We start from the raw sequence: 19,559 nt of genomic DNA on the forward strand, positions 1-19,559 counted from the left end.
TGACTGTTTCATCCGAGCTCCCTCACATGGCATATTTGGTTCGCATCCATTCCAAGCTTTCCTGAGCCAAACTCTCTTCATCATTCATCATTGGAAGCTTGTTGGAGCACCTGTTTCGAGCTAGAACATCCAAAACAACACTATGTCACTATTTGCTTCAAAATCAAGTAAGTTTTCGAACTTCATTATTCTCAAAATGTTGCTATGCTTTGTGTAGACCTTACCTTGCTGAGTGTTGTGAGCTTTGAATCGTGTTGAATGGTTGCTTGTGCTGAGAGAAATCGGGTTTTAAAGTTTATTATTGAAATTTGTTTTGGCATGATTCATGTTGCTTAGTTTGATTCAATGAAAATGAATGATGGATTCATGTTGTGTGATGTTTGCTGAGTCCAATGATGTATCCAATTTGTATTTCTGGGCAAATTTATTTTTCGATTTGCTGGAGAAGAAGATGAGTATTCACTGTTACAGCATAAACCCTAACTCTCATTTTCCAGATTTTGAGCTTCACGTGTTGCATGAGCCAGTTCATTGTTCCATTGCCTCAACCAATCACATTATTTCATTCTCTTCGCTCATACGCAGCGTTTCATTAAATCATCACCAGAATTACTAAAATGCCATTGCCGGATTAAATAAGTTATTTAAGTCATTTTATTTTGTTATTTTATTTCACTTTGATGATCAAACTTACAAAAATCATAGCTCCTTCATTGTTAATCCAAAATTCATGAGGATTTTTGCATTGTGTCCATCTTGATCTCTAGTTAATTTTCATATTTTTTCCAGAATTTTTGGATGAAGGAATATTTATTGGGGCTAGGGTTTTGTTCATGTATCCATATTTTGTACCTTTTGCCAAAACATTGGTGAAATGATGATGCTTTGTCCAATGGCTTTGAAATTTTTTATGCTTAAACTAGACACATTCATGGTTATTTTGGTATAAAGTTTATGAATTTATCATCTCTGGTTGTTGAGTTATGATTTTTTGAATTAGGGTGTGACAATTTGTGTCACACCATTAATGTCTAACTTGATGATTTTCAATACCATGCTTCTTGAACTCCAATTACTTTGAGTTTTTTCATGATTGTACTTGGGTATGTCTAGTTTACATGTGATTTTTTGTGGAATTATTTGTGGCATTTCCTAATTGTTTGAGATTTTTCTCCCCTGTTTGGTCTTATGTTGACTTTTTGTGACACATGCTCCCATTTCATTTGTGAAATTCTCATACTTTATTAGATGGACATGAAATTTTACATGTGATTAGTAGACATCTTAAGGTTTATCATGGTGTTAGTCCCATTCATTTCTCATATGCTATCACTGATTTGTGATTTTTTCAAGTTGATGCATGTTTGGTTGACTTCTTTGAGCATGTTTAAAATTGCCTTGCCTTTCTGATTTTCATTTCCCTACTTCCCATGATCCAATTGAGCTGAAATTTGACATGCTTACCATGCTATGGATTATGTTTAACCATGATTTATTTGATGATTTTTTGGAATTGTTTATGACTGGTTTTGAGTTAAGTCTTGCTGTTGACTTCTTTGAGCTTTCATTTGCCATGCTTTGACCTAATTTGTTCATGAAATGATGATGATGATTGATATGAATGTGAAACCAATTGAGCTTGTTTCTTGATTGTTTGAATTTGATTTTGGACACTTGCCATTTGCTGTTTTAACATTTTCATCCCCTTTTGACCCTAGGCTTGTCCTAGTGGTCCTGTTACTCATGTTTGAGCTCATTTTTTTCAGGTTAAGCAACAATTACCCAATGAGATCAATTCAAATTGATTGAGTTTGCTTGTTTATCATGACTAATCCATTTGTTTTGTAGGTTGCTTGGTTCACATGCCTTGAGCTTTGTGCATTGCACATTTAATCTGCTTGTGTTGACTGTTAACCTTTGTTTCATTCTGATTTAACTTTGGCTTGTATACTAACTGTGCTTGACTGATTTCAGGTACTTTAGTTGATTTTAGTTCCTTGTGAACTTTGCTTTGCTTTGCTTGAATAGCAATTTGCATTGAGGTATAATTTCTCATCTTCATGTAGTCTGGAAGACCTGGCCTGTTACTTGGCCAGGCAACTGTCTGAAGTCCTCCTTAAGAGGCAATGTTTGTGACTGTTTACATTTGTCCTTGTATAGAGTCAAAGACCTCCTAAGTGAAGAGGCAATTGGCAGAACCCAAGGGATATGCAATCTATCCCCTGCTATTCTGTGTGTCATCTGCTTTGCTCACACCACTGTGTTGATGCATTGCAGATACAAACCCTAGATCTTGTACAATTATACAGTTGAGTCAGTTTCAAATGTGTAGAAGGGTTCCCACCTTCTGAACCCACACATTCTTGTTTTAAGCTCTCCCAAGCCAGGGATAAGAGCTGTGAAGTCTTATCTTCACTCACCTTTCATCTGCTTCACCTTAGCCCCTCAATGGCAAGGTTAAGAGCTAACATTACCCAGTTCCAGTGGTTTGTTTGTTGAGGTTGATATGACCCCTCGACTAAAACCTAGCCTTGATGTTTGAGCCCCTTGTTGGTGTGTTTATTTCATGTTGTATGTGCTTGTGTGGTGTGATTGTATCCCCTAGGTTTGTTAGACTCCGTGTAGTCTCGTTTGCATGTCAATTAAGGTAGCACGGTTCCTTCGTATAGGACTTCCTTTCTTGCTTGAGCTTTCCTAAAACACAAACAAACATTATCCCCTCTTAAAGATACGTTAACTCCTTCTACTACAGGTGAGTAAGTCTCCAAAGGTCGAGCATCAGGTAGATTGCGCAGTGACGTTGTCCACTTAAAAAACACAAACCAACGGGAATAGTTTGGCCGAACTACGGCAACTCTGATTCTCATGTCCAGATGAGATACGTAGGCACGAGATGCGATGTCTTGTCGAGTTTGACTAACAACTAACACTAATTCTCTTCTCTCGCCCTCGTTGCGATTGAGACCTCCCCTTTCTCTTGCCCTAGTTGCAATCGAGACCCTTCTTCTTCCTGTGCAAGTTAGGTTTGGTGTGGCTTGCTTCCTGTGCAAGTCATGTTTAGGATAGGCTTGCTTCCTGTGCAAGTTAGCTAGAAACCTTAACTTAGGGACGACTTTGCATGACAACATCTAGGCTTGAGTCGTAGTCTCCCTAGTGTTGTGTCTCCCTCTGTTATCTGGTTAGGCTAGTCCTGTGTCCCCCCGTAGGGGAACTACGTCGCCCTGATCCTCATACCAGATGAGGTACGTAGGCAGGAGATGAGTTGATCTCTCCGGGCGCCCTTTTTCTTTTTCAACCTTTGTGTCTTAACCACCCTTGCGTGTGTTTTGGTTCGGATGCTGATGTAAGTCCAGTGGTTGGCATTCGGGCTCCACGTTCGCCCTTTTTGTTTTGTTTGTGTGAGTTGTTTCTCCTTTTCTGGTTGGAGTCCGACATAAGTCCAGCGATTGGCAGTTGGTTTCCTGTGTGTGTTCTGGTTCGGATGTTGATGTAAGTCCAGTGATTGGCATTCGGGCTCCATGTTTGCCTTTGCCTGTGTTTGTTTGTGTGCGTGTCAGCCGAGCTACGAATGCTCTGATTCTTCTTCGTCCAAGAAGATACGTATGCATAGGATGCGATATCCTAGCGAGCATGTGTCGTTTCCCCAGTCCGAACTACTTTGACTCTGATGTCTATGCCTGATAGACTAAGTAGGCCCAGGATGCGATATCCTGCCGAGTCAGTCTTGTCTGTTTTCTTGTGTCTCTTTTAGCCAGTATGTGTGTGTGAGCAGTGTTTTAGCAACCATTTTCCTTCCTTTTGTGCGTGGATCCCGTCGAGTACGACGGATGCGTAGGGGTGCTAATACCTTCCCTTCGCATAACCGACTCCCGATCCCATTCTCTTTGGTCGCGAGACCATGTTCTTTCCAGGTTTACTCTGAGCGTTTCCTTTCCCTCTTTTGGGATAAATAACGCACGGTGGCGGCTCTGTTGTCTTGTTTTCCCGCCGGTTTTTCGCGTAATGCGACAGCTGGCGACTCTGCTGGGGATATAAGAGAAGTTGACCTCTTGCTGGTCCATCTTCCCTAAGCGAGTCTCTCCTAGCGCTCTCTAGGTTAGGGTTTTGGTTGCTTTGTGCTGTTATTTATTGCATTCATTTGTATATATGTGCATTCATTGTTTGCATTTATTGTTTGCATTAATGTTTGCATTTAATTCATATTCATCTGCTGGTTGGCTGTGTTTCTTTGTTTGGGGTGGGAGTTACTCGAGGTAAAAGGTCCAATACCCAGACCATGAGTGAAATCTAGGATGCTTAGGAATAGAGTGTTTCATGGGAAGCGGGTGGTATTGCGCCACTCAGCGGAACATTGATATCACGAACAGTTCAGACCCTGGTGGGATATTGTCGTTGCATACTTCAGGTGTGTATATGATGGTATTCTGCGAAAGGTTATTTATGTTGTGTTTCTCTCGACCTTACCCTGGCCTAGACGACACCCGTGAGTGGGGAAGGGTTGATCTTTTTAACAGGTACAGTTGGTGACTCCTGGTACTGATAGTGACTACGAGTTATATTTCTGGACGCCGGAGGTTTGACCCTGGTATTGATCAGAGGGTTCCGTTTATTTCGGATCCCTGGGCGGAATTTGAGGGTACTCGTTCAGATGATGATTTGGTTTCTAAGAATGGGTTCAGATGAAAGTTCCTCAGATGACTTTGGGTTTCAGATGAGTTGTGGTTCAGAATTCAAGCCGAAGCTTTGACCCTGTGCCTTGAGATGCACAGCCTGCCAGTCATGTTGCATCATTTGCATCATAGCATGTTTATTTTCAAAAAATAATGTTAGTGCATGAAACAGAAAAAGTTAACTCGCATATGCATATCCTTTATCAGGATCATTCATGACAAAATAATACCCATATCATGCATATTATGCACATATCATTCTTGCATTACAGACGTGTTTGGAGGGACTTCTCACTTTGGTTCCTGACTGAGACAGGATTGCTGACCGTCATCCGCACCGCTACTCAACCAGATTGAATCAACAGAGGAGTATGGATCAGGTTCAAGCAGAATTGGCCGAGATGAGGGCAAACATGGCCCAGTTCATGACAATGATGCAAGGAGTTGTTCAGGGGCAAGAGGAGCTGCGTGCCTTAGCCCACAGACTGGAAGCCGTGATTCCACCAGTCCACCGTGCTCCACCAGTGGATGTACCCGTTCATGAGAATGCTGCCGTCACTATTCTCGTCAATGATTATGATGTGGGTGATGAATTGAGGGGGATCAGAATCAGTGAACAGCCTCTTGCTGCAGAGACTATTAATGTCAGAGCAGCCCGCACTCCGGTTCGCCATCCTGGCTCTTCAAGTTCTTCCGGTTCTAATAAGCCATCCTCCGGGGCACCCAAAAGGGGAGAGAGTGAAACAAATGATGTGCACCGTCGGAGGAGTGCAAAAAGAGGACAGAATCGTCAGGTTGCTGCTGTGACTATTCCAGCTACTCAACCCCAACAGCAGAGAAGGCCAACTCAGCAATATCAGCATCAACAACATCGTCCTCAGCAGCAGGCTTCCCAGCAAGCCAATATGGGTAATGAGAGGAAGAGGATCATTTTTGACCTGATCCCTATTGTCGTACTCAGAGTTGTATCCCTCGTTGATAGAGCGGAACTTGATTACTCCCAGAGACCCGCCGGCCATACCCGTCAACCCTCGATGGTGGTATAGGCCTGAGCAGCATTGTGTGTATCATTCGGGTGCTCCTGGTCATGACGTGGATAGTTGCTTTCAGTTGAAGATGAAGGTTCAAGACCTCGTGAGGTCAGGTATTCTGAACTTTGAAGATTTGGGTCCCCGTGACAATCAAGCCTGAAGATAACAAGTCCTGGGCTGGCGCCGAATTTTTCTTCAGAAGGGTTGTTCAGAAAACAGAAGCTGCTGATGCAAGAGATACTGACAGTTGTCATCCCCGGGGAGATCTATCACAATTGGGTCACTGTGGGCTTTCCTACAGTTGTTCATAAGTCAGAGCAATAATCACTTTGTTTAAAAACCCTTCTCCCATGCCAAAAGGAGAAGTGATGACATTGTTGGCAGCATTTTGTGCAATGATATTTTCATTCAAATAAACTCATGTTTGAACATTTGTTTTTCCATTTGTTTTCCCTTTTCGCTTTTTGCATGAAATTGGTGATCACAAAAAACCCTAAAAACAAGAATAAAAGCAATCTTTTCATCTGCATAACGATTGTCTTGTTTGATTTTCAAAGAGCTTTTCATATCAAAATATTTATGCAGGTTGTTTCTCAAACCCATTGAACATAATGATCGGACGTCATCTCCCAATTTTGAATTCCCTGTATTCGAAGCGGAAGAAGATGATGCTTGAAGGGATTCCTGACGAGATTTCCCGACTTCTTGAGCAAGAAAAGAAGATCACTCCGCGGCATCCCGAGAATCAGCAGAACAGCCAACCGGGGCATCAAAAAAAATCAATCAAAAAAAAAAAAACAAGGAAAGAGAGGGTGCAAAATCAAAAGAAATCAAAAGAAAGAAACAAAAGAAAAATAGCACCCTCAAAGTCCCAAGTTGACTGGTGCTGAATTCGATCGAAAAGAAGAGATTAACTGCCATGTGTCATGGTCAGTTATATCAGCAGAGAGTGATGAAAGCATTCGATAAGAAGGTCAAGCCTCATGTATTCCGAGAAAATGACCCTGTGCTCAAGAAAGTCCTGTCTTTCGTGCCCGATTTCAGGGGCAAGTGGACTTCAAGCTATGAATGTCCATATGTTGTCAAGAGAGCCTTTTCAGGCAATGTTTTGACACTTACAACGATGGATGGAAAAGTTCACTCGTCTTGTGAATCCAGATGCAGTCAAGAAATACTTCGCCTAAAACAAAAAAAAAAGCAGAATAGCTCGCTAAGTCGAACACCCCAAAGGGTGACTTAGGCAAAAAAAAGAGCGTCTCGATGGATTGAAAACCCGAAAGGGCGATCCAGGCAAAAGTTAGAGACATTGAAAAAGAATTTGCATCCCGCTAGGTTGATCACCTCACACTGGGGCAATCTAGGCAAAAATTAGGGATTTGACAAGTAACTGCATCTTGACAAGACTGTGCTCTCTAATCTGTCATCCGTCAGGGATTCTCGATTCGTCATCGATTGAAGCTCCGAATACATCGAAAATTCGGAATGGTAGAGGAAAGGTCATTATGTCCAATGTAGCCCTCTCCAATATATATCACCGATTTCAAACTTGTACAGATCTATGGAGTCTCGCCCTTTGTAGACTACCATTCCATCACATTAATTTGAGCTTTTATCCAATTATTTGCACTCCTTTTTGTTTCAACTCAACAAATGTTTTGCATGTTTTTAATGATAAAGTATCATTGTTTTCAAAATAAACAATTTTTTCAAAAAAATTGTTCTTTAACAAAGTGAACATTCACAATGATGGAAGGATACTTAGGAGATCCGCAGTGCTCTCCCGAGGGTGGTATTATTACCAACAGGTAAGACATTTGTTCGTATCTCGAGCATAACTGTACCTTTTCCTGTCAAACCTCTTTTGGTTTAATCTCAGCAAGGTTGCTCAGTGCAGTGTTGGTTGAAGTTGTTTATCTTCATGTTCCCGGCAGTACAACATTCTTCCTCCCAGTCCCTGTTAGCCCTATTGTGGGGCATCTCCAGTATAGGTTTGTTTGAGCCCTACCGTGGGGCATTCCCAGCAAGGTTGCTTTTGAAATACTTTTGTGGGGCAGTTCCCCAAGCATAGTGTTTACTGAAGACGTTAGCGTTCGTCTCTCCAGCAGAGCAGTCTTCTCCTCTCCCCGCAGGATGGTGTTGTTCCCTGATATCCCGGTTTCCAGCAGATCGCGTTTGCTCTTTGGTGTTTTTGGCCTTCCCTATGGAAGAAGAGTAGTACCGGGTGGTTGATTCCTGGACCTGTGTGTTTACATGTCTGTTTGTCAGCATTCATCATACATTCATCATGCATAAGGCATACATGCATAATCATAGCATTCAGATACTCATGATGCAGTTGTTGCCGTGTATCTGTTGATGGTTGTCTCCTGCTATTTGTTGATACAGATCTCTCCAGTAGATCCTCCCTAGCAGATATGGGTGTGTTTGATCTCTCCATGTAGAGTCTACCCCTTAAGCAGAAAGTGTCTATCATTTCCTTCTGCGCTCCCCACTGAGTTATGTCCTCGTGGATGACGGTTGTTTCCGTTCCCTCCCTACATATAACGGGATGGGTTTTCCCTATTGAGTTCTTTCCTCATTAGGATGAGTCTTGATTCAGTTTGCCTTTTTGGATCGATCCTAAACTAGCTCCCTTGTAACTGTCTCTTGTGTCTCCCTGGGGCATAAGTGAATAGTGACTCACTAACCGGCACTCATTCATCTTATCCTCAGCAGATTGTGTGGGCTTCTACCTACAAACCGGTAGTTGTAAGTCCTATCGTCGTGGTTTTCTACCTACAAGCTGGTAGTTGTAAAATCCCACGTTCCCCTCTTGGTGGAGTTAACCCTTTGTGCTCATCCTGATTGACGACGGTTACTTTTTCCGTGGTTTTCTGCCTACAAACCGGTAGATGTAATCCCCTCTTTGCGGTATTGATATTCTTTTCCCCTCTGGATACTTGCCTTGATCAAGCAGTATTGACCCCATTGGGTCTTCCCCTTTCTTTTGGGTATTTTGCTCCGAGTTAGCAACTTTATCCTCTTTTGATTGGTCATCTTTTGCATACCTAGTCCTGGTACCGATGCCTTTCTTTTCGGTCGATTTATCCATTTAACAACCTGCAACCCGGTTATGGATAATCTTCCATGCGAGTGTATTATCTACGTTTTGACGGCTATAGATAATATATCTTATGCACTCTTTGGTCAATCTTTCGATTGTTATCCCCGAGTGGAGCGGGTTTCACGAAATATTTCTCCAGCAGAGTTCATCCTACCAGTGGGGTGGACAGCTTTCAGTATCAGATCAGTGTGTGCATCCCCAGCTTGAATCTATCCTACCTGTGGATTGCATGGGTCGCCCCCAGCGGAGCAGATATTCCCCGAAGCAGAGTTTATCATATCTGAGGTTTGTATGAGCCTTATCCCCAGAGAGTTGCCTAGTTTATCTTCCCCAGCGGAGCAGTTATTTCCCCAGCGGAGCAGTTATTTCCCCAAGCGGAGTTTATCCTACTGGTTGTTTGTTTGGGTTATCCCCAGCAAATTTTTCTTTTGTCAGTAGCAAGTTGCTTTATTACTCCCCAGCGAGTTATCTTGTCTTCCCCTAGCGGAGTTGTATTGATTGGTTCCCCGACAGTGGTTTTGTTTTCCCCCAGTGGAATTGTATTGAAGGTTTCTCAGGACAGTCGTCCTGTGTATTCCCCGGCGGAGTTCTCATCATTTTGCATTTTTGCATGTAGTGATCATCGCATCCTCAAATCGCGTAGCATTTCCATTCCATATGGAGCATTACGCCATAGAAAAATTCAAACATATGCATTCATGTGTTCGAAACCCCATCAAACCGTATCCCCTGCAGCGACGGATTTTTGTTCAACCTGTACAACACATTTGCTACAGTTGCTCCAGTCAACATTTGGTGTTGATAATCCCCACAGAGGTTTATTTCCTCATCCGTTGGTGAAAGGAAAGCCTGCTTCTCCCCAGTGAGACCCCCTGCAAGTGTTCAGCCTTGCCCTGTCATCTTGTGGATGTCAGTATCACGTCAGCACCCGCGTGTGTTGTTTCTTTGGTGTCGGTAAACACCATCCTTCGGTGATTTCCAGTCATGCGTAAGTGTCTGGTCTTCTTTGGTGTCGGTAAACACCATCCTTCGGTGATTTCCAGTCATGCGTAAGTGTCTGGTCTTCTTTGGTGTCGGTAAACACCATCCTTCGGTGATTTCCAGTCATGCGTAAGTGTCTAGTCTTCTTTGGTGTCGGTAAACACCATCCTTCGGTGATTTCCAGTCATGCGTAAGTGTCTGGTCTTCTTTGGTGTCAGTAAACACCATCCTTCGGTGATTTCCAGTCATGCGTAAGTGTCTGGTCTTCTTTGGTGTCGGTAAACACCATCCTTCGGTGATTTCCAGTCATGCGTAAGTGTTTGGTCTTCTTTGGTGTCGGTAAACACCATCCTTCGGTGATTTCCAGTCATGCGTAAGTGTCTGGTCTTCTTTGGTGTCGGTAAACACCATCCTTCAGTGATTTCCAGTCATGCGTAAGTGTCTGGTCTTCTTTGGTGTCGGTAAACACCATCCTTCGGTGATTTCCAGTCATGCGTAAGTGTCTGGTCTTCTTTGGTGTCGGTAAACACCATCCTTCGGTGATTTCCAGTCATGCGTAAGTGTCTGGTCTTCTTTGGTGTCGGTAAACACCATCTTTCGGTGATTTCCAGTCATGCGTAAGTGTCTGGTTTTCTTTGGTGTCGGTAAACACCATCCTTCGGTGATTTCCAGTCATGCGTAAGTGTCTGGTCTTCTTTGGTGTCGGTAAACACCATCTTTCGGTGATTTCCAGTCATGCGTAAGTGTCTGGTCTTCTTTGGTGTCGGTAAACACCATCTTTCGGTGATTTCCAGTCATGCGTAAGTGTCTGGTCTTCTTTGGTGTCGGTAAACACCATCTTTCGGTGATTTCCAGTCATGCGTAAATGTCTGGTCTTCTTTTGATGTCGGTAAACATCCTCTTTCGATGTTCATAACGTCGCCCTCCCTTCCCTAGTGAAGATTCCTCCTCTCCGTTGGTGTCGATGAACGTCGAGTTTTTCCTAGTCATCCGATGATGTCTAGTTGTACCCCTCTCCATGCAGAGTTACCTCTCCGTTGGTTTCGATAAACGTCGAGTTTTTCCCGATCATCCGTTGATGATTTGGTTGTGTTCTTCTTCCCTAGTGAAGTATTCCTCCTCTCCGTTGGTGTCGATAAACGTCGAGTTTTTCCTATACGTCCGTTGGCGTATAGTTGATATCTTTCCCCGCAGGGTCGTCCCCAGTTAATCCTCCTCTCCGTTGGTGTCGATGAACGTCGAGTTTTTCCCAATCATCCGTTGATGATTTGGTTGTGTTCTGTCTCCCCAGCAGTAGTCCTCCTCTCCGTTGGTGTCGATAAACGTCGAGTTTTTCCTGGTCGTCCCCAGTTGGTTACCTCTCCGTTGGTCTTGGTAAACGTTGAGTTTTTCCCATTTCGTCCGTTGACGTATGGTTGTATCTCTTCCAGTCATTCATTAATGTCTGGTTACCTCTCCGTTGGTCTTGGTAAACGTTGAGTTTTTTCCTAGTTGTCCGTCGGCATCTAGTTGTGATTTTTATTCCCATTCATCATCGTTGTGATGTCTGGATGTGGCCGTACCCTTTGAAAACAAAAACCAAAAAATAATAATGTACCCAGTAATAAATATCAAATCCCAGTGGACGTTTCCATTATTGGATCCCTGTATTGTGCAAATTCTACGGTTCTTAGTATTCAATCCCTGTTTACCCTGAAAGTCTGACAGTCGTTGCTATCATCCGTTCGGGTTCCCAGCTGATTGAATAGGGGCAGCTGTAGCACCTCAAATTTGCACCTATCATTGTACATACATTCTCATATTAGGTCATAGCATTAACATGGTCCACTGCATAGCATTGCATTGTCCCTTTTGCCTCAAGTGCAAGATCATCAGAAGAATTAGGTCAAACTGATCAGGAGATCAGTCAATCAATCAAGCAAGTACAATCTCCATTGAGCCAAGGCCCTAGGGTTGGTCCAACATGTTCACATGACCTAGGGGTCCTTTGGAAGTGTTTTGGTCAGGGATTGGATGTTCAGAAGTCATCAGTCAATGCACATTTTACCAGAAACCCTAAAAAGTCAACCTTGGTCAACTGGGCTTGATTTTATGGATTTCAAGGTGGAATTTGGTTTGAGAGGGCTTATTCATGTCCATATAGGCCTCATATAACATGTCAAACATCATCATGGAAGAATTTGAAGCCAGACAAGAAATTTCCAAAAATAGAAACTTGACCTGTAATTGAAACTTGCCAAAAATGGAAACTTCTTGATCCCAAACTTACATCATGATAAAAGCTTCAAATGAATTGTTTCCCAACATGAAAGTTGAAGATCTTGTTCTCCCATTTCCAAAAAGTCCAAGAACTCTCAATTCCCATGTATGGTTGGCAAGTTATGATCGATTCATTTTCAAAAATTCTTGAACTTCAAAAGGCCATATCTCTCAAACCATTTGGCCAAATTGGGTGGGGTTTTTTCCAACAAGTCAAATTTGACCTCATCTTTCCAAATATGTAACCATCATGCATCAAAACATTACCAATCAAAATGGCCTTTTTGCACTTACATGAATTATTTTCAAGAGAGGTGAAAAAGTGAATATTCAATTTAACCATTTCCAACCATTTTGGCCATTCAAATATGGTCTGAAATGATATTTGAGACTTGTTACAAGCCCATTTCGTGCAGACTTACACCCCATTACCAACTTGGTTGAAAATTAGCAAAAACACAAAAATTATAAATTGCCAATTACCAAGTTAATGAATCATGCTTAGCACCTAAAACCGAAGTATATAGACTGATTTTCTGCTCATTTGCAACCCTAGCAGCCTCTGAACACACAGAATTTTCTCATTCTCTCAAAATTGGACATTTTGCATTTTGAACTTTTCTTTGAAAATTGTGAAGGACACGACCTTGCTTTGCTTGCTACATCATCTACTCGCCATTTTGAGCACCTTTCAAGCTTGAAAAACCAACTGTAACAACCATTCCATGACTGTTTCATCCGAGCTCCCTCACATGGCAGATTTGGTTCGCATCCATTCCAAGCTTTCCTGAGCCAAACTCTCTTCATCATTCATCATTGGAAGCTTGTTGGAGCACCTGTTTCGAGCTAGAACATCCAAAACAACACTGTGTCACTATTTGCTTCAAAATCAAGTAAGTTTTCGAACTTCATTATTCTCAAAATGTTGCTATGCTTTGTGTAGACCTTACCTTGCTGAGTGTTGTGAGCTTTGAATCATGTTGAATGGTTGCTTGTGCTGAGAGAAATCGGGTTTTAAAGTTTATTGTTGAAATTTGTTTTGGCATGATTCATGTTGCTTAGTTTGATTCAATGAAAATGAATGATGGATTCATGTTGTGTGATGTTTGCTGAGTCCAATGATGTATCCTATTTGTATTTCTGGGTAAATTTATTTTTCGATTTGCTGGAGAAGAAGATGAGTATTCACTGTTACAGCATAAACCCTAACTCTCATTTTCCAGATTTTGAGCTTCACGTGTTGCATGAGCCAGTTCACTGTTCCATTGCCTCAACCAATCACATTATTTCATTCTCTTCGCTCATACGCAGCGTTTCATTAAATCATCACCAGAATTACTAAAATGCCATTGCCGGATTAAATAAGTTATTTAAGTCATTTTATTTTGTTATTTTATTTCACTTTGATGATCAAACTTACAAAAATCATAGCTCCTTCATTGTTAATCCAAAATTCATGAGGATTTTTGCATTGTGTCCATCTTGATCTCTAGTTAATTGTCATATTTTTTCCAGAATTTTTGGATGAAGGAATATTTATTGGGGCTAGGGTTTTGTTCATGTATCCATATTTTGTACCTTTTGCCAAAACATTGGTGAAATGATGATGCTTTGTCCAATGGCTTTGAAATTTTTTATGCTTAAACTAGACACATTCATGGTGATTTTGGTATAAAGTTTATGAATTTATCATCTCTGGTTGTTGAGTTATGATTTTTTGAATTAGGGTGTGACAATTTGTGTCACACCATTAATGTCTAACTTGATGATTTTCAATACCATGCTTCTTGAACTCCAATTGCTTTGACTTTTTGCCGATTGAACTTGGGTATGTCTAGTTTACATGTGATTGTTTGTGGAATTATTTGTGGCATTTCCTAATTGTTTGAGATTTTTCTCCCCTGTTTGGTCTTATGTTGACTTTTTGTGACACATGCTCCCATTTCATTTGTGAAATTCTCATACTTTATTAGATGGACATGAAATTTTACATGTGATTAGTAGACATCTTAAGGTTTATCATGGTGTTAGTCCCATTCATTTCTCATATGCTATCACTGATTTATGATTTTTTCAAGTTGATGCATGTTTGGTTGACTTCTTTGAGCATGTTTAAAATTGCCTTGCCTTTCTGATTTTCATTTCCCTACTTCCCATGATCCAATTGAGCTGAAATTTGACATGATTACCATGCTATGGATTATGTTTGACCATGATTTATTTGATGATTTTTTGGAATTGTTTATGACTGGTTTTGAGTTAAGTCTTGCTGTTGACTTCTTTGAGCTTTCATTTGCCATGCTTTGACCTAATTTGTTCATGAAATGATGATGATGATTGATATGAATGTGAAACCAATTGAGCTTGTTTCTTGATTGTTTGAATTTGATTTTGGACACTTGCCATTTGCTGTTTTAACATTTTCATCCCCTTTTGACCCTAGGCTTGTCCTAGTGGTCCTGTTACTCATGTTTGAGCTCATTTTTTTCAGGTTAAGCAAGAATTACCCAATGAGATCAATTCAAATTGATTGAGTTTGCTTGTTTATCATGACTAATCCATTTGTTTTGTAGGTTGATTGGTTCACATGCCTTGAGCTTTGTGCATTGCACATTTAATCTGCTTGTGTTGACTGTTAACCTTTGTTTCATTCTGATTTAACTTTGGCTTGTATACTAACTGTGCTTGACTGATTTCAGGTACTTTAGTTGCTTTTAGTTCCTTGTGAACTTTGCTTTGCTTTGCTTGAATAGCAATTTTCATTGAGGTATAATTTCTCATCTTCATGTAGTCTGGAAGACCTGGCCTGTTACTTGGCCAGGCAACTGTCTGAAGTCCTCCTTAAGAGGCAATGTTTGTGACTGTTTACATTTGTCCTTGTATAGAGTCAAAGACCTCCTAAGTGAAGAGGCAATTGGCAGAACCCAAGGGATATGCAATCTATCCCCTGCTATTCTGTGTGTCATCTGCTTTGCTCACACCACTGTGTCGATGCATTGCAGATACAAACCCTAGATCTTGTACAATTGTACAGTTGAGTCAGTTTCAAATTTGTAGAAGGGTGTAATACCCCAAAATTTACCCTTCATTTTTCCTAAAAAAAAAGAAAAATAAATAAATAATTAAAATATAACAAATTATTTTGGACTTGGGTCTCCCTCATTCCAAGCCCACAAGTCCACGAAAATCAGCTATAAATATAAGAGTTTCAGTAGGGTTTCAGACACTTGGAAATTCCCTGAGAAATAGACTTGGAGTTCACGTGGAGTTTCAAACCTAGGAACTACTCTGCAGCAACCTTCGGGCAGCCCTGAGAAGTTCATTCCGCCTCACGCAAACCCTAAACGTTGCTTCGCCAATCCGGCCTTATCTTCCAATTTTAACAGGTCTCTCATCAGGTATGCCTCTGTTCCTATTACTCTATGCCTCGGATTGAATACTGAATATATGAGGTAACCTCAGGTTTGGCCCACAGGGTTATATTTGTGTATGAATATGTGATTTATGCCTTGACTGTTTAACAATTTCGTTTATGAGGTGAATGCCATAGGATCTGGAATCTTTAACATCGTGCAGGTACCATTGGGAAATCCAAATCCCGCAGGTGCTCGCTAGCCGCTTCGCTAGGCGAGCACGCAGCGAAGCTTCGCTAGGCTTTCGCTAGGCGAAGCAGTCGCGAATGTGACAGTATCTGCTCTTATTCCGTTTTGTTCTAACCTGTTCTTTGTGTTGCCATGGCCTTGTTATCTTTTGATTTCATCCTGTTTGCCTAACCCCTTTTGTTGAGTTTTTGTGAGGGCTCACATATTCTCGCAGGGATACCCTCCGGAGGTTTATTCCGATTTCCCGTACTGATTGGTTTTCTTTGATGGCATCAGCTTGGGAGAATCTCAGGGTCGCTTATCCTTTAATTGCTGTAACTTCGGATCTTGATCCGTGTGGTATTTTACTTCTTCCCTTTTATTTCTACTGTTTCTTAGCTGGAAGACCTCGATAGGAGGCAATGTTTGAGCCCCTTGGTGGCATTTTTTCTATTTCAAGATATATGTTTTGTGTGATGTGATTGTTTCCCCATAGGATGCGAGGCTTCGCATAGTCTCCCGTTTGCATGCCAATTTAGGTAGCACTGTTCCTCCGCCTAGGACTTCCTCTTTGCATGCACGTTCCTACAATGCAAACAAAACCTAAAACCCAAAGCAACACGTTTACTCCTTCTACTACAGGCGAGTAAGTCTCCAAAGGTCGAGCATCCGGTAGATTGCGTAGTAACGTTGTTCACCCCGTAACATAATCCATAACCCCGTAGTTAGTCGAACTACGGCTTGCTCTGATTCTCATTCCAGATGAGATACGTAGGCATAAGACGCGATGTCTTAGCGAGCACAATTACCCCCAACCCGTAGGTCAGCCGAGCTACGAAGACTCTGATTCTCATATTCAGATGAGATACGTATGCAGTGGATGCGACATCCGCGCGAGTCATTTCTCTTAACCTTTTTAGTAAATAGCACATTAGGCAAAACCACACCCTTTAAGCAGAAACCGCATAAGTGGATCCCGTAGAGTACTACGGATGCGTAGGGGTGCTAATACCTTCCCTTCGCATAACCGACTCCCGAACCCAAGATTTGGTTGCGAGACCTTGTCTTTTTCTTTCCTATTTTCAGGTTTACTTCGAGCGTTTCCTTTCCCTCCTTTGGGATAAATAACGCACGGTGGCGACTCTCCTGTCTTTTTTCTTCGCCGGTTGTTTTTTTTTTTTTCGCACTGTATTTTTTCAGGTTGCGACAGCTGGCGACTCTGCTGGGGACTTTAGAAGTTGACCTCTTGCTGGTCCATCTTCCCTAAGCGAGTCCCTCCTAGCTTGTGTGTTTTCTTGTTTATTGAGTGTTCATTCTTTTGTGCAGTTACTTATTTGCCTAATTGCATTCATGTACATATGTTTGCTGTATCTGCTGTTTGTTTGTTTGTTGGGATGGGGTGTTCTACGAGAGATAAGCCTATTACCCAGGCTTGAGTGTACACACATGTTTTAGAGTGGATGTTCATGAGGCTTGCGTGGCATGTTGCTGCGTTAAGTCGTTCGTGAAGAACCACACCCAGACGAGGTTTCTCTTGGATATACTATGTCCTACGGATGTTCCGTAACGACATAATATTCCCCTAGAAATTGTCGACTCTGGTGACCATTTCCCGAGAACTCAGTCGAGGCCTCTCCTCCGAGACGTGATTATGTTAGCTCTGGTGGGCGCATTCTCGCTGATCAATCCGAGGACCCCGAGACTGGGAACTTGCTTTAGGATGTCCTGTTGAGGGGAGTCAGTGGAGGTCTTTTATTCCGTAATAATGCCAAACCTTCAGTGGTAAACGTATTATTCGCGACTGAAGGGCTGAAGTTGACGAACTTCTGTTCTTAGAACCTACCAGTGAGGGGCGGGCTAAATTCAGGAAACCTTAACCTCCAACCAACCCGGTTTTCTGGAGCAGTGCTTTGATCTTGTATTATATTCCTCAGTGGTTTTCTCTTCAGACAGTGCAACCTGACAAATGCTCAAGCAGATACAGCAATCCTGATTAACACGCCGCTGCATTGCATTCACATCATCACATCATGTGCATTCATATCATTTAACACATGTTTATCCATTTCTAGGGGGTTTACATCTTCTTCTTGATTCCGGTCGGGGTTTTTCCTGGTTCTCTTAAGATGGATATTGGCAGAAAGAGACTCGTCGCCTACAAGTTTCCGGTGGTCTGTTTGGAGCCCATCCAACAACTGATGAAGTTGATGGATCCTGGTTCTCTAGAAGGATTCCGAGAGGATTACGGTTTAATTCTAAGTTTCGTCGCGGTTCTTTCCAAAGATCAACATGATGCTCTCTTCACACTACTGCAGTTCTATGACCCTCCATTGAGGTGCTTCACATTCCCGGATTATGTTTTGGTCCCTACTTTGGAGGAGATTGCCAGTTTTCTCAGAATTCCCATCAAGTCACAGTTGCTATTCTACAGCTCGGAGTGTCTGCCCGATCTCAGCATGGTTGCTTCAACCACATATTTGAGGGAATCAGTTTTGAAGGCTAATATGTGTCAGAAGGGAGAAGTTAACGGTTTTCATCTGAGTTTCTTATTGGGAGAAGCAAAGAAGAAGCTTGAAGATGGTGACCAGAGGGGTTTCAATGCTGTGTTGGCTCTTTGTGTGTATGGGATTGTCTTGTTCCCTAATGTCACCAAATTTATAGACGTAGATGCCGTACGCCTCTTCGTGTTGGGAAATCCAGTGCCGACCTTGCTGGGAGATTTCTTTCATTCAGTGCACCACAGGAATAAGAATAGAAAAGGAGGATTGTTGAATTGTTGTGCGCCTTTGTTCTATAAGTGGTTCAGTTCTCACCTACCCAAGTCAGGAGCATTCATTGATGTCAAGGACTCGTTGAGTTGGTCAAAGAGATTGATGGGGTTGAGAGCTGAAGATATTTCTTGGTGGTCTGACCGGAGTTTGCTTCGGGCAGATATTATTCACAGTTGTGGGAACTTCCCGAATGTTCCGTTGGTAGGAAGAACAGGAGGAATCAACTATAATCCTTCTCTTGCAGTTAGACAGTTTGGATATGCCTTAAGAACTCCGCCAGTGGAAAAGGATGTGGAAGAGTCTCTGTTTTTCCATTCTTCGCCTGATTTGACGGTATCCCGTAAGGCAGCTGAGGCCTGGCTCAAGGTGATCAAGAAAGGAAGAATTGTTCTTGGGAAAGGAGATTGTAGAGCTTACCCTCAGTATGGAGAATGGCTTCAAGGAAGAATCGAAGAGTTTGGTCTACCGTTTCCTATTGAAGAACCCTTGTATTCACCTACTCTCGAGCAGTCAGCAACGGTGAGCCGAGAGGAGTATGACAAGTTGAAGAACACCACGGAAGGACTTCAAATCGAGAACTCGGAGTTAAGGGAGAAATTGCAAGACTATATGCATCGATTCCATGAGTCAGAATATCAGAAGGAGGAAGCCGTCAAATTGCAAGAGGAAGCCGAAAGAAAATTTGCTGTGGAGGTGAATTTCTTCAGGAAGACAGACGAAGCCTTGAGATCATCCAGTTCTGAGTTGAGGCGAGTCAAGCAGCAGTTAATGGATGCTCATGGTAAATTAGCTGGGTGGCAAGAGCGATGGGATGCATTTTCAACTTCTCGGAAGACAAAGGAGGAAGAGACGGTGGCTGAACTGACTGGTCAGATAGAGAAATTGAAGACTTTGCTGAAGGGGAAAAACCATGAGCTGCTGTGTACCCGATCAACTAATGGTTATATCACAGATCAACTCAATGAGGCTCAAGGATATATCGAAGAACTCAAGACGCTGGCAAGTTTGAAGAAATCCAGACTTGAAGAGGTATTTGGAGAAGATGATGGGAATTACTACAGAGAACACATCAACGAACTGGATAGGATCATTCGCAAGAGGAATCTGCTTATCCGGCGTTTGACAGAATCTCCAGAGCATCCTGACACGGTGGCGCTACTGGA

This window comes from Lathyrus oleraceus, chromosome 7, assembly GCF_024323335.1.
Source record: "Lathyrus oleraceus cultivar Zhongwan6 chromosome 7, CAAS_Psat_ZW6_1.0, whole genome shotgun sequence".
Taxonomy (NCBI): domain Eukaryota; kingdom Viridiplantae; phylum Streptophyta; class Magnoliopsida; order Fabales; family Fabaceae; genus Lathyrus; species Lathyrus oleraceus.